Genomic DNA, 11,771 nt, shown 5'->3' with positions numbered 1-11,771 from the left:
GTTCTTTCTTTAATAGTTGTCTTTCCTGCATTTTGTCAAAAATGTTCTGACTCTTGCTGCACATTGACACACCTCCTACTTGTTCATATGTCTAAAGCAGTGGTTCTCAAATGGGGGCACTTTTGTCCCCCAGGGGACATTGGGCAATGTCTGGAGATATTTTTGGTGGTCACACTGGGGCAGGGGAGTGGGATACCACTGGCATCTAGTGGGTGGAGCCAGAGATGCTCTATACATCCTACTGTAAACATTCTACTCTGTGTGGTGAGCCTCCACAACAAAGAATTATCTCGCCTTAGGTGTCAGTAGTGCCAAAGCTGAGCAGCCCTGGTCTAATGCATATATTCTCAACAAGGACAGTAAATTACATGTTACAGTGGCTCAACACTACTTGGCAAAATCTTCTTCCTTAGTTCCTTAGTATTTAATTTTCCAGGAAGAGGGGTAGCAATTAATAATAATGTTTTAAAAGGACCCTTATGAGAACAATAATGGAAAAAGCATTGAGAAACGCTAGCCTAACGTTGGGAACATTTCAGGGTGAAGAATCAGTGTATCAAGCCTTTATACAAAGCACAGAGTTGCAATTCAGCAGAAGCTGGCTCCTGGCATTGATATATAGCAACCTCCTAGAATTAAACATGAGTTTGAGATGGATTGGTTCTGATTTTCCTGGGAAGAAGGGCAGGCAGGCCAACCATCAGTGATCTAGTCCTTCTTTGAGAAAAGCACATATTCTTTCAGGTCTCAAAGGCACCTTAAAATGTTTTGGGCCAGTAATTTACTTAATGACACCCAGTGACCTAGAAGAACTAATGTGCCTTTAAATGAGTTCTTATGGCTTCCCCAAAGACTCTAATAGGAAACAAAGGCAAGAGTTTTAAGAGCATCCCATTCCCACCACTGAAAAAAAATCTGCTCTCTCAACTTAGCATATTTCTTTTTGCTTAAAGGTATTTCAACTATTGAAAAGGCTTGAAATCACATTCCTCCTCTGAAGGTCGAAAGCAAACATATCTTGCTGGGACATTTTTTTTCCTGCCCAGGGTATTAGAAATGTTGTAAAACGACTCATATATATAACTCCAGATTCTGGGTCAATAACTTCTGTTTCCTCTAGCCAGTTACCATTTTTTTTTATTATGAATACAAATTTTCGTCAGATCTGGTTGGAATCCCCTGAGATATTACACTTTTACTAAGAGAAAATGGAGGATGTGTAAAATCCAACAGACTGTCAGTCTGCTATTCTTCCTTTTAAGGCTGTTTGGTTTCACCCAGCTCTTGTACCTTGTGCCTGGGAATAGTCCCAGGAGAAGAGGAGGCCCCGAGGCACTTCCAGGGGGTGGAGCCCGGCAGTGGCTGGCCTAGGAGAGGTGAGGAGTCAAAGCCACTTTTATTTATTTTTCTTTTTTTTTTTTTTTTGCGGTACGCGGGCCTCTCACTGTTGTGGCCTCTCCCGTTGCGGAGCACAGGCTCCAGACGCGCAGGCTCAGCGGCCGCGGCTCACGGGCCCAGCCGCTCCGCGGCATGTGGGATCTTCCCGGACCGGGGCACGAACCCGTGTCCCCTGCATCGGCAGGCGGACTGTCAACCACTGCGCCACCAGGGAAGCCCCAAAGCTACTTTTCAAATCAGGACATACTCTCACCACTTTGAGGTCAAAGTCTGGGGCTTTGCTGGTCAGGGTAATTGAGTAGAGGTCGGTGCAGGAATGTGGCCTTCTCAGTGGACACAGCTGCAGAAGACTCTGGGAAGAGAGGCCCCTCACTTCCTGTAACCGTGGGTTGTTCCTTTGGGACTTCCTGTAACCGTGGGTTGTTCCTTTGGGACTTCCTATCACTGGCAGTCCTGAGGGCTCCGACCATTCCCCCCGCCCCCCCAAGTTTTTCCTCCTACCAGTTTCTATCATTTTTAAACATAAGAATGAGGGGGAGAGTGAGCTCATTGAAACTGATGCCAAAAAGATATTTTACAGCAGAACTACTTTGTAAATGAATTCATATGTCTCAAAACATTTTTTTACTAAGTAATTTTAGTTATAGCTTAAAAAATAAAAAGAGACAGGAATAGAAAAGAGAGAAAGGCCTTTACAAAGCCAAAATACAAGTCTTACTGGAATCAGTTTCCAAAACAGAGTCCCTGGGTTCAACTCTTACTGTGACAATATAGGACAAAACAATTTAGTTTTATGTTCACACAATATTTTCATTTTAAACCTGGTCTGATATTCCAACAGAAGAAATTATCTTGGCACTGTGAAAGTTTGCTTTTCAGAGTCCTTTGAGAACAATTTAATTGAGTTTCATGGTCCTTTATAGTTTTAATTTTAGTGTCACAATTTCTTTTAATAGTACACAGAACATGTATTGCCTTTGTTAAACAAACAAATGATCTAAGGACCTAGAACGACCATTCCGCAAGCCAAAGGCAATGACATGAGTCAAGTGAACATGCAGTTTTGTAGGCTTAGCCCTTCTCACTGCCAAGTGAAGTGCATCCAAGAGACGTTTAATGTTTTCTATGGATCCTACACAGAAAGAAGTGTTCTGGCCCCAAAGCACAAAGCTGTTGATAATAATGCCTCCAGCATACGTGCATGTCACCAGTTTTCAAGCACTTTCTTCACACATGTTACCTCATTTGATTTGCTCAGCCATCCATCAGGTAGGCCTGGCACACGTGTAGTGGCTGTGGATCCCATCCACAGTTCAGGTGTGGAAGAATAAAACTCTCTAGAATTCATTCATTTCTGACTCTGGGTTGGTGGAAGTCAACTTTCAGGGCTCCACTAACACTCGGTTTCCAAAACGCACCTCTTCTAGGTGGTAGAATCACAAAACACACCTCAGGTGAGCAAATCACAAAAAGCCTCTTCCTCTAGGTACAGAGCTTGGGGCACAGGAAACACACAGGTTTCACCCAGCCTGTACCCGCACCCCTCAGCCAGGTACTTTGTGTTGGCCACCAACACATGCATGTGCAGTAGTCCTGACAACCTTTGTCTGTCTTTCCTGGGCTTCTCCCCCATCCCATCCTGGTAGGTGTCAGAGTTCTTGGATACTCTGAACTTCCAAGACCTCGGGTGGGGAGGTGGGAGAGCAGGGAGGCAACTTCTGGTTGTCCACACACGTTGCCACTGTGATATCCATCGTTCTTATCTGTACATCGCCTGCAGGGCTGGTGGCTCTCTACTGTTTCCATTACATCTTTGGAGCATGGGGATGCTTGCTCAGAAGCCTGTGGTCCCTTCCCCAGAGGCACCATGCAGTCATTTCCCCTCAGAGCTTCTGGAGAGAGCAACACTTGTGGCCTCTGCTTGTGGCTTTCTCTCTCAGCACTCACCTGTTCCCATCTCTCATTCTCACTTGTTTTCTCTCTCTCACTTTCTCCTCTTCCTCTCCACAAGCAGGCCAAGAGATCCTCTCCGAGTCTGGGGAGAGAGAGGAACAGGAGAGAAGGTTTTTGTAAGACAAAGCCAGATCTTTCTCTAAGCTACTTCTGATCCATCCCTGTTACAAACCTACCCAGAGACCATGAGAACAAGGCTGATTTCCTGACCTCCTTGAATAGAAGGAAGGAAAAAGGAAAGAATACAGGTGGAGAAAATTATCCACCCACAATTACTATTTTTTTTAATGGAAAATAAGCTGCTATAAAGGATGGAACCATGGTAAAACTGAGGCCAGGCTCTGTTGGACCTTTTACATCATAGCATGGTAAAGCGAGCTGGGTATTAAATTACCAGCGAAAAAGGATAGGCTGAGCCTGCCTATGTTTTTGTTTTGTTTTGGTTTTGGTTTTTTTTCTGCCTATGTTTTGAATCGACTCTCAGATCAGTGTGGTAGAGGATATGAACTACATTGCTCCATTTTTTGGTCTCTACTCTGTTGGATAAAAGATCTTCCCTCGGGAGTAAAGGAATCCAGCACTTGACGAGATCTCTTGACAGTCTGTCAGGCAGAGAGGCTCTCTGGGAAAGAGCAAAGCTAGACGGTTAACCTGGATGTGTAAACCTTGCTACCACACTGTGTTTCTCCCATATGTTGAGCATATTGAAAGGCATGATGTTCTTAAAAGAGCCCCTTTGACGTGCTGTTTTTCTTATGGAGAGAATAACGTGTGCTTTGGAATTCATAGGAAGGCTTAAAATCTGGACAGGGGTCAGCGATGGTGGGAGGGGGCAGGAAAGTGACACCTTCAAGGAGGAAGTGCCCCTGTGGGGAGGCATAAGGTTGAACAGGAATTAACCAGGAGAAGGGTTTGAGGGAGAGAGAGAAAGAGGCCTGTAGGTAAGAAGACATGGCTTGTTGAAAGAACTGAAAGTATTTTGCTCTTGTTGGAGCAGAAAATACATGAGCAGGATAAGGAAAGAGTATGGGGGAAAATAGAAACTTAAAATTGGAAAATTAAGGAAGAGAAGTTAGCAGAGGCGAAATTGACTGTATATAGCAGAAAACCCAAATACCAGTGGCTAAAACAAGGTAAGCAATTGTTTCTCTCGTGGAACTAGTAAGAAATGGGCAGTTATCCGCTGATGTTCATTGGGTGGCTCAAAATCATCGAGGCCAAGATGTCAGTAAGGCTCTTGCCTTTTAAAATTTTTTTTTCTGGCCGACCGCGAGGCATGTGGGAACTTAGTCTCCCGACCAGGGATAGAACCCATGGCCCCCTGCAGTGGAAGCGCAGAGTCCTAACCGCTGGACTGCCGAGGAATTCCCCCCTTGCCCTTCTTTTTCGTGGCTCTAGTCAGCACTTCCAATTTTCAGGAATTAAGGAAAAGCAAAAAAGGCAAAATAGTGCGTGTTTATTGAATCTGACCTTTGAAAGAGTTATCCTGGAAGCCCCTCTCCAAAACTTCAACTTACATCTCATTGTCCAGAACTATATCACAACAGAGGCCTATTTGTCTTCCAGACGTCACACAAAAATGTTAGGATTCACTTTAAATGGATACATGTGATACTATTTTCACTTTCCTGAACCAATCACTGTGGCCCATGCAATGGGCCATGCAATCCAGGCCCTTGTTTTATTATACCTCAACTACAGCAGGAATTTCTTTTGTAATTTCATCCTTCCAGGCCCCTGCTCAAGAGGCTTCAAAGGCTTTCCTTTACCTGTAGGCCAGCATTGAAAACTCTCCTCCAATGTGCCATCAGTTAAACTCAACAAAAATATTTTGGCAGCTACCGCAGGTAGACTGGTCCATCCTGCTAAACGAGCACGGTCATTTCCATGCCGGTACCTCATCCTCCCCTCTCCCTAGTTCATCCTGTGCATTTCGTTTCCTTGTTTCCAGCGTATCCTCCAGGACCCTGCTCAAGTCCTGGCTTGTTCTGGATGTCATCCTGCACATTAACTCATGAGAGTTTCTTCCTCCTTTTAATTCACAACATGCATTGTCCAACACCACTTCACTAGCAATTAGAAATGGACTATCTTGTTGCTACTTGGTTTTTATGTTATTGAGCACCTGTTAATAACATTTAAGTTTCCATATAACCATGTCCTATCTCATCTTTACATTTTCCACATAAAACCTTCAGATATGTTTAATGTGAAGGAAGAAAACCAATGAACAAATGAAAGATTACAACTTGACTGCTCCAAAAACGTTCAATTGCAGTTTTAAGATCATTATGAAGCTTCCTTGGATTGAATTTGTCACTTGGCCTCAGACCTATGTGGCCAGATTTCCACCGAGAATTGAATCCAAATACATTGGGGGGACTTAGTCTGTTACATCTCCAGATCCTTCCACATATTTATTATGAATACTTTCTTCTGTAGATGGAGAAATTGACTTTACAGAGCCTTAAAATAAATTTTAGCCAGGGTACTAAACAGGCATTGATCACATAGGAGACTCAGCAGGTTACCGTCTGTCCAAGCAATTGAAACATATGTAATTGATGAGTTGTTTGAAGTAAAAGAAATTCAGATCGTACAGTTACTGTTTAATTCTGATGCACAGCAAGATGTCTTCATCTTGTCTTCTGAGAAAGCCTCATAAAACTCTGGAGACTTAATCTTGAATATAGCAAAAAATTCAAGTTAGACTTTATGTTGTATCAGTAATCAATCCAGCTTTACAGTATGTTCTCAAAATACATAAAGGGGCCTTTGGCTTTTCAGTAAAAGTGATGAAGACTTAAAGCCTGTGACTGTATTTGATTTATCTGTGGAAACTGATTAAGTGCAGGGTGGGTACGTGAGGTTTGCTCTTTTGATATGGCATTTGAAGAGGAATTAAAATTCTTTCCTAGGCCTGCTGGCATTGAGGATATATGCACTTGTCTTTAAGTACAAAAAAATCTCAGTCATGAGTAATGCCTGGAATAATCTTTTCAAAATAGAAAGTATTTTGCCTTCCTACTTCAAATAACTTTGTTCAATAAGACTAGCCTACACACTAAAAATTAATGTCAAAATCTTTCATAATGTGAAGTAATCTCAGCATCTCTAGCTCTTTCTCGAATTGGGTTGAGATTCACCTTGAGGCTGTTTGACATCCTTCTGGCTCTGGATAGCAGTTTGAGGCCCAGGATTACCAGGCCCTATTAGCAGCATAAGGTGGTACAGACAGCCCAAAACCTCTCCCTTAGGGTCAGTGCTCACCTCCACTCCTGCTTTTTGCTTGCATGACTTGTGAATCCTGCCTCTAGACTGATTGCCTCTCTCATCACCCCCCATACGTGCCTGGAAACACTTATCCTCCTGCTCTAGTTAAATTCCCATAAACTGTTTTCTTTTCCATTTAGATCTGTGGGGGCATCAAGGAACACCCCAAAACCAATTTAAGCTGGACTCCTGATCAGACCTTGACCCAAGCCCCCCTTCCCCATTCAGTGCCTGCTCTTGCATGCCACTTATCTAATGGAACCCTCCACTGTCTATATTTTGCCTCCTAGTAAATTTGGAACATAGAGCTTTCAAAAACTGCTATAGAATTATTCTTATCTTATGGGATCAGGTCTGGGAGTTGGTAGGTAAATTTTTAAAAATTGATTACAGTATAAAATTTAAAAAATGATACTCATTTATCTTAAACATTCTATTTTAACCTAAAACATTTTAAGGTGCATTTATTCATCGATTTTTGGATGAAGGGCCGAGCTCTCTCTGATTACAGTTCTAAGTGACCTTTCTTGCATAAGCCATTCCGTTGTGTATTATTTATCATTTCTATTTTTGCTTTCTTTACTGTGGAGGGAGAACTTCAAGATGCTTTTAAATCTCAATTTTTATGATTCTGTCAATCTTTTAAAGTTTTCTTGCCTACACTTAAATTGATAGCAACTTTATTCTGTGTAGTGCTTTGCTTTTATCAAGTCTTTCCAAAGACTTTGACTTTGTTTTCATAGGCACAACTCTCTTTACACACATAGATATCATTGATTTATACAGTATACATTACATTATACATTTATAGTCAAGAACAGGTGTTATAAATAGGTTTGGAACAAATGCAACCAACTCTCGGTAAGTATATAACTCAACCAATAGGAGCAGAAATGAGAAAACACGAGCGTCCCCTAGAAGCAGTGAGTGAGTATGCAAAGTGCTGTGGGCATCATGCAGTGTGTTCTAAAGAAGGAATGGAGATGCACCAGCAATCAGTTGAAAGCATCAACTGGACAACAATATGGAGCATCTCCCAGTTTAGGCAACCCAAGAGAAAGAAAATTCTCTCTTTCTCTCTCAACTCTATATAGCAATATAGGGAAAGAATCTGACTGGGTCATGTGCCTACCATGCAATGGACTACTGTTACCAGAGACATAGGGTTCTAAGATAGCTCAATTTGGGTCACATTTGGGAGTGAATGACACTCCCAGAGTTGCCTGTATAATCGTCACAGCAGCCTAGAGTAAGTGACTGAATTGGTAGACAAACTCTGATCTAGTTAAAAGCAAGGCCTTGTGGTGGGCAATAGTAATGGAAAATTCTTGTAAGGAGGCTACATTAAATGTTCAATATTAAATCCCTCTTCCCTCTTTTTAAGATTGCTTCAAGTTTCTTAAGAGTAAAGAGTGTGAGATGATGATGATGATGATGATAACAAATGGCTACCAATGAGTTAATTATGATGATGTGCTAGGCAATGTTCCAAACACTTTATATGATTATTACTTAATCATCTCATGAACCCTAATCTTGCTTCTTATTTCACTGAGGAAAAAGAAGCTATTACAAGAACTCCCACCACCTCATGTACATACCTACCTATATGTGTACCGTGTTCTCTGCCTTCCCTCTTGTTACCACAGATCAACTGTCCACACCCCATCTGCCGCCAACCCCTCCACTTGGGCACAGAATCCCATCCATCCCCTCTCACATACGGAATGTCTTCTCTCCTTTAATTATTTCTTCCCCCAGGGCATCAGTAATTTTTCCTTTTCCCCTCCCCATTTCTGTCAGTATACAAGACTGCCATTCCTCCCATCTTTGGGGAAAAAAAATCTCTAAAATCTCTTTTGACCTCATATCTCATACTAGTTATGGACAAATTCTCTGCTCTCCTTGATGGAGCACAACTCTTGGTGGAGGTACCTATACTTACTGTCTCCAATATCTCTCCTGCCTTTCTCTCCTGAACCCTCTGCAGTGAAGCTTTGGCTCCTACCATTCCATCAGTTATTAACCTCCAGTCGTCATCTTGTTCGATTTGCCAGCAGAATTGAACAAAGCTGATCGTTCTCTTCTCCTTGGAATACATTCCTCCCTTTGTTTCTAGAACAGTCATTAGTTTTGCTCCTATGTCACAGGCTGCTCTTTCTTCGGCTCTCTTGCTAGTTGTTCCTCATCTCTCTAATCCCTAAATGTTGGAATACCTCAGTCTGACTCCCTTCTCCATCTATACTCGATCCCTGGATGATCTTGTAGATTTAGATATATGTATAAACTCATGGTTCCTTGACGTATATATCCTGCTTTGGTCTCTTCCTTGAATTCTAGATAAATGCCTGTTCAACAGCTCCACTTGCCTGACAATAGGCATCTCAAGCTCAGTACAATATAGTCAGTTCTGCTATAACACTTATTTTGAAATTGTGAATTTGTTCTAACATGATCAATGCATTAGGGAGTAATTTGAGCATAACACTAATTTTGCCTTTGCTTATGTGCCATTTTGTTTGTGAGAAACACTATGTGAATGCAGAAAAGGGCACGCAGGGGAGCCCACAGGAAGACGCAAAATGCAGACACTCACACAGTACCTACCAGCTACCTCAGTTCTGGTTATCCCACGAGGGATAATTGTGTGTTATCCCACGAGGTTGTGTTTGACTATTCTTCCACCTCTGTGAACTTTTCTCTACTAGAAAACACTCATTCAACATCCCAAACATTTAAGCGTCCTGGATCAAACATGCCAAGCAGTGCATGCAAAGGAGAGGTATTTAAGTACTGAGGAGAGGCTTGAAATAATAACCTGGGGTTTTTTGTTGTTGTTGTTGTTGTTTTAACATCTTTATTGGGCTATAATTGCTTTACAATGGTGTGTTAGTTTCTGCTTTATAAAAAAGTGAATCAGTTATGCATATACATATGTTCCCATATCTCTTCCCTCTTGCATCTTCCTGCCTCCCACCCTCCCTATCCCACCCCTCCAGGTGGTCACAAAGCACCGAGCTGATCTCCCTGTGCTATGCAGCTGCTTCCCACTAGCTATCTACCTTACGTTTGGTAGTGTATATATGTCCATGCCACTCTCTCGCTTTGTCACAGCTCACCCTTCCCCCTCCCCATATCCTCAAGTCCGTTCTCCAGTAGGTCTGTGTCTTTCTTCCTATCTTACCCCTAGGTTCTTCATGACATTTTTTTTCTTAAATTCCATATATATGGGTTAGCATACGGTATTTGTCTTTCTCTTTCTGACTTACTTCACTCTGTATGACAGACTCTAGGTCTATCCACCTCATTACAAATAGCTCAATTTCGTTTCTTTTTATGGCTGAGTAATATTCCATTGAGAATACAGGCAGTCTTTGCTTTGCACAGCACCACATTAACTGAAACTCATGCAAAGAGGAAGGGACTGTGTGCTCCCTTTCCTGGTTCCGTAGTAACTGACACCTCTCACCTCTTAGCAAGGACACAGTTTCTTCTTCCCTTTTTTTTTTTTTTTTGGCCACACTGCGAGGCATGCAGGATCTTAGTTCTCCAACCAGGGAACGAACCTGCGCCCCCTGCAATGAAAGTGCAGAGTCTTAACCACTGGACTGCCAGGGAAGTCCCAAGGACAGTTTTGAAATGCAGGAGTTTCCATTTACACAGTGTCATGCAAACAAGGATTGCTTATATGTGATATCTCCTGAGCAATAGGCAGGGGGAATCCACATTGCAGACTCTGACAGACGATGCCATAAAAATAAAAGTTTAAAAGTCCATGGTTGGAACAACTTTAAGTGCTGTGAAGTCAATAAGAATAAGGCCTAAACACACAGAAGGAATGGAAAGATAGTTGAACATATGGATTAAAGATTAAGTAGGGAAAAGTATTTGCTCAAATGCCATCTTATCAGTGAGGCCTTCTCTGAACATCCTATCTAGAACTTCACCCCCAATTCCTCAAGTCACTGTACTTTCTACCCCCCTTTAAAATTTTATTCTTCTTTGTAACATTTATCACCACTAGACATACTATCTAGTATTTTATGTATTTATTAGTTTATTTTCTGTCCACCTGTGGTAGTTTTAAAACATGACTGCAAATTCTTTGACATTTCTCTCATAGAGAGGTAGGGTCTGTGCCCTTCCCCTTGAATCTTGGCAGGCATGGTGGGAATCACACCATGTGACTTCTGAAGCAAGGTCATAAAAGGTTATGCAGCTTCTGCCTTGTTCACGGGAACACTTGCTCGTGGAGCCTGACTAACCCTGAGGCAGCCGCGCTGTGGGGAAGCCCTGGTCAAATGGAGAGGTCACATGGGGTGCTGGGCAACAGTGTCAGCCAGGCTGAGTCTTTGAGTCATGTTAGGCCAGATGCTCAGAATCTAGTGGAAAGATGAACATACACATAATTGCAATACATAATTACAATTCAATGTGAAAGATGCTACAGTGAGATATTAACAGAGAGCCATGGCACCTAAGAGGAGGGAGTAACTAATTTTCAGTGGAGGACCGTGAGGGCTCAGTCAAGTGGTGACATCTGACCCGTCTTGAAGGATGAGTAGGAATTTGTCAGGCAAAGGATGGAAGAGGAATTAGACTCCTGGTCTCCTCTTCTTTCTACTACTTTGAGGGCAGGGAAGGTCTATCCTTCTGACAACTGGAATCAACCAAATGACCGGACGCATAAGCTGAGCTATATAGTGAGTACTGGGGTTAGGTAACCTGATGATACAGGAATAAAACTGCCAGGTTGAGGCAAGACTATAGATGGAGATGAGCAAGGCATTCCCTTTTCTGGGCCTGTTTTTGCATCTGTAAGAGACAGCGATTAGCGTAAAAGATGTAGAAGAGGTCATTCTCAGTTCTGTGATTCTAGTTCTTTCCTAAATTGGATCTTCTCAAGGTTCAACAGTCTCCATTCTGTCAACTGTTCCTCAGATGACATATTTTCCAAGCTGGAAAACCACACATGTGCCTCCCTTTGCGTGGATTCTGCTCTGTCAATGTTTACTTTAAAATGTAGTGTAGTGCGTGTAATGCCCAGAATAAATGTAATATTCCAGACATGGTCCCACCAGAGAGGAGGCTCTGAGGCAACGCCCACTTTGACCTATTGTAAAAGGTATTGTATCTCACATCACGGG

Source organism: Pseudorca crassidens, chromosome 6, assembly GCF_039906515.1.
Source record: "Pseudorca crassidens isolate mPseCra1 chromosome 6, mPseCra1.hap1, whole genome shotgun sequence".
Taxonomy (NCBI): domain Eukaryota; kingdom Metazoa; phylum Chordata; class Mammalia; order Artiodactyla; family Delphinidae; genus Pseudorca; species Pseudorca crassidens.
This window is presented reverse-complemented; position numbering follows the sequence as displayed.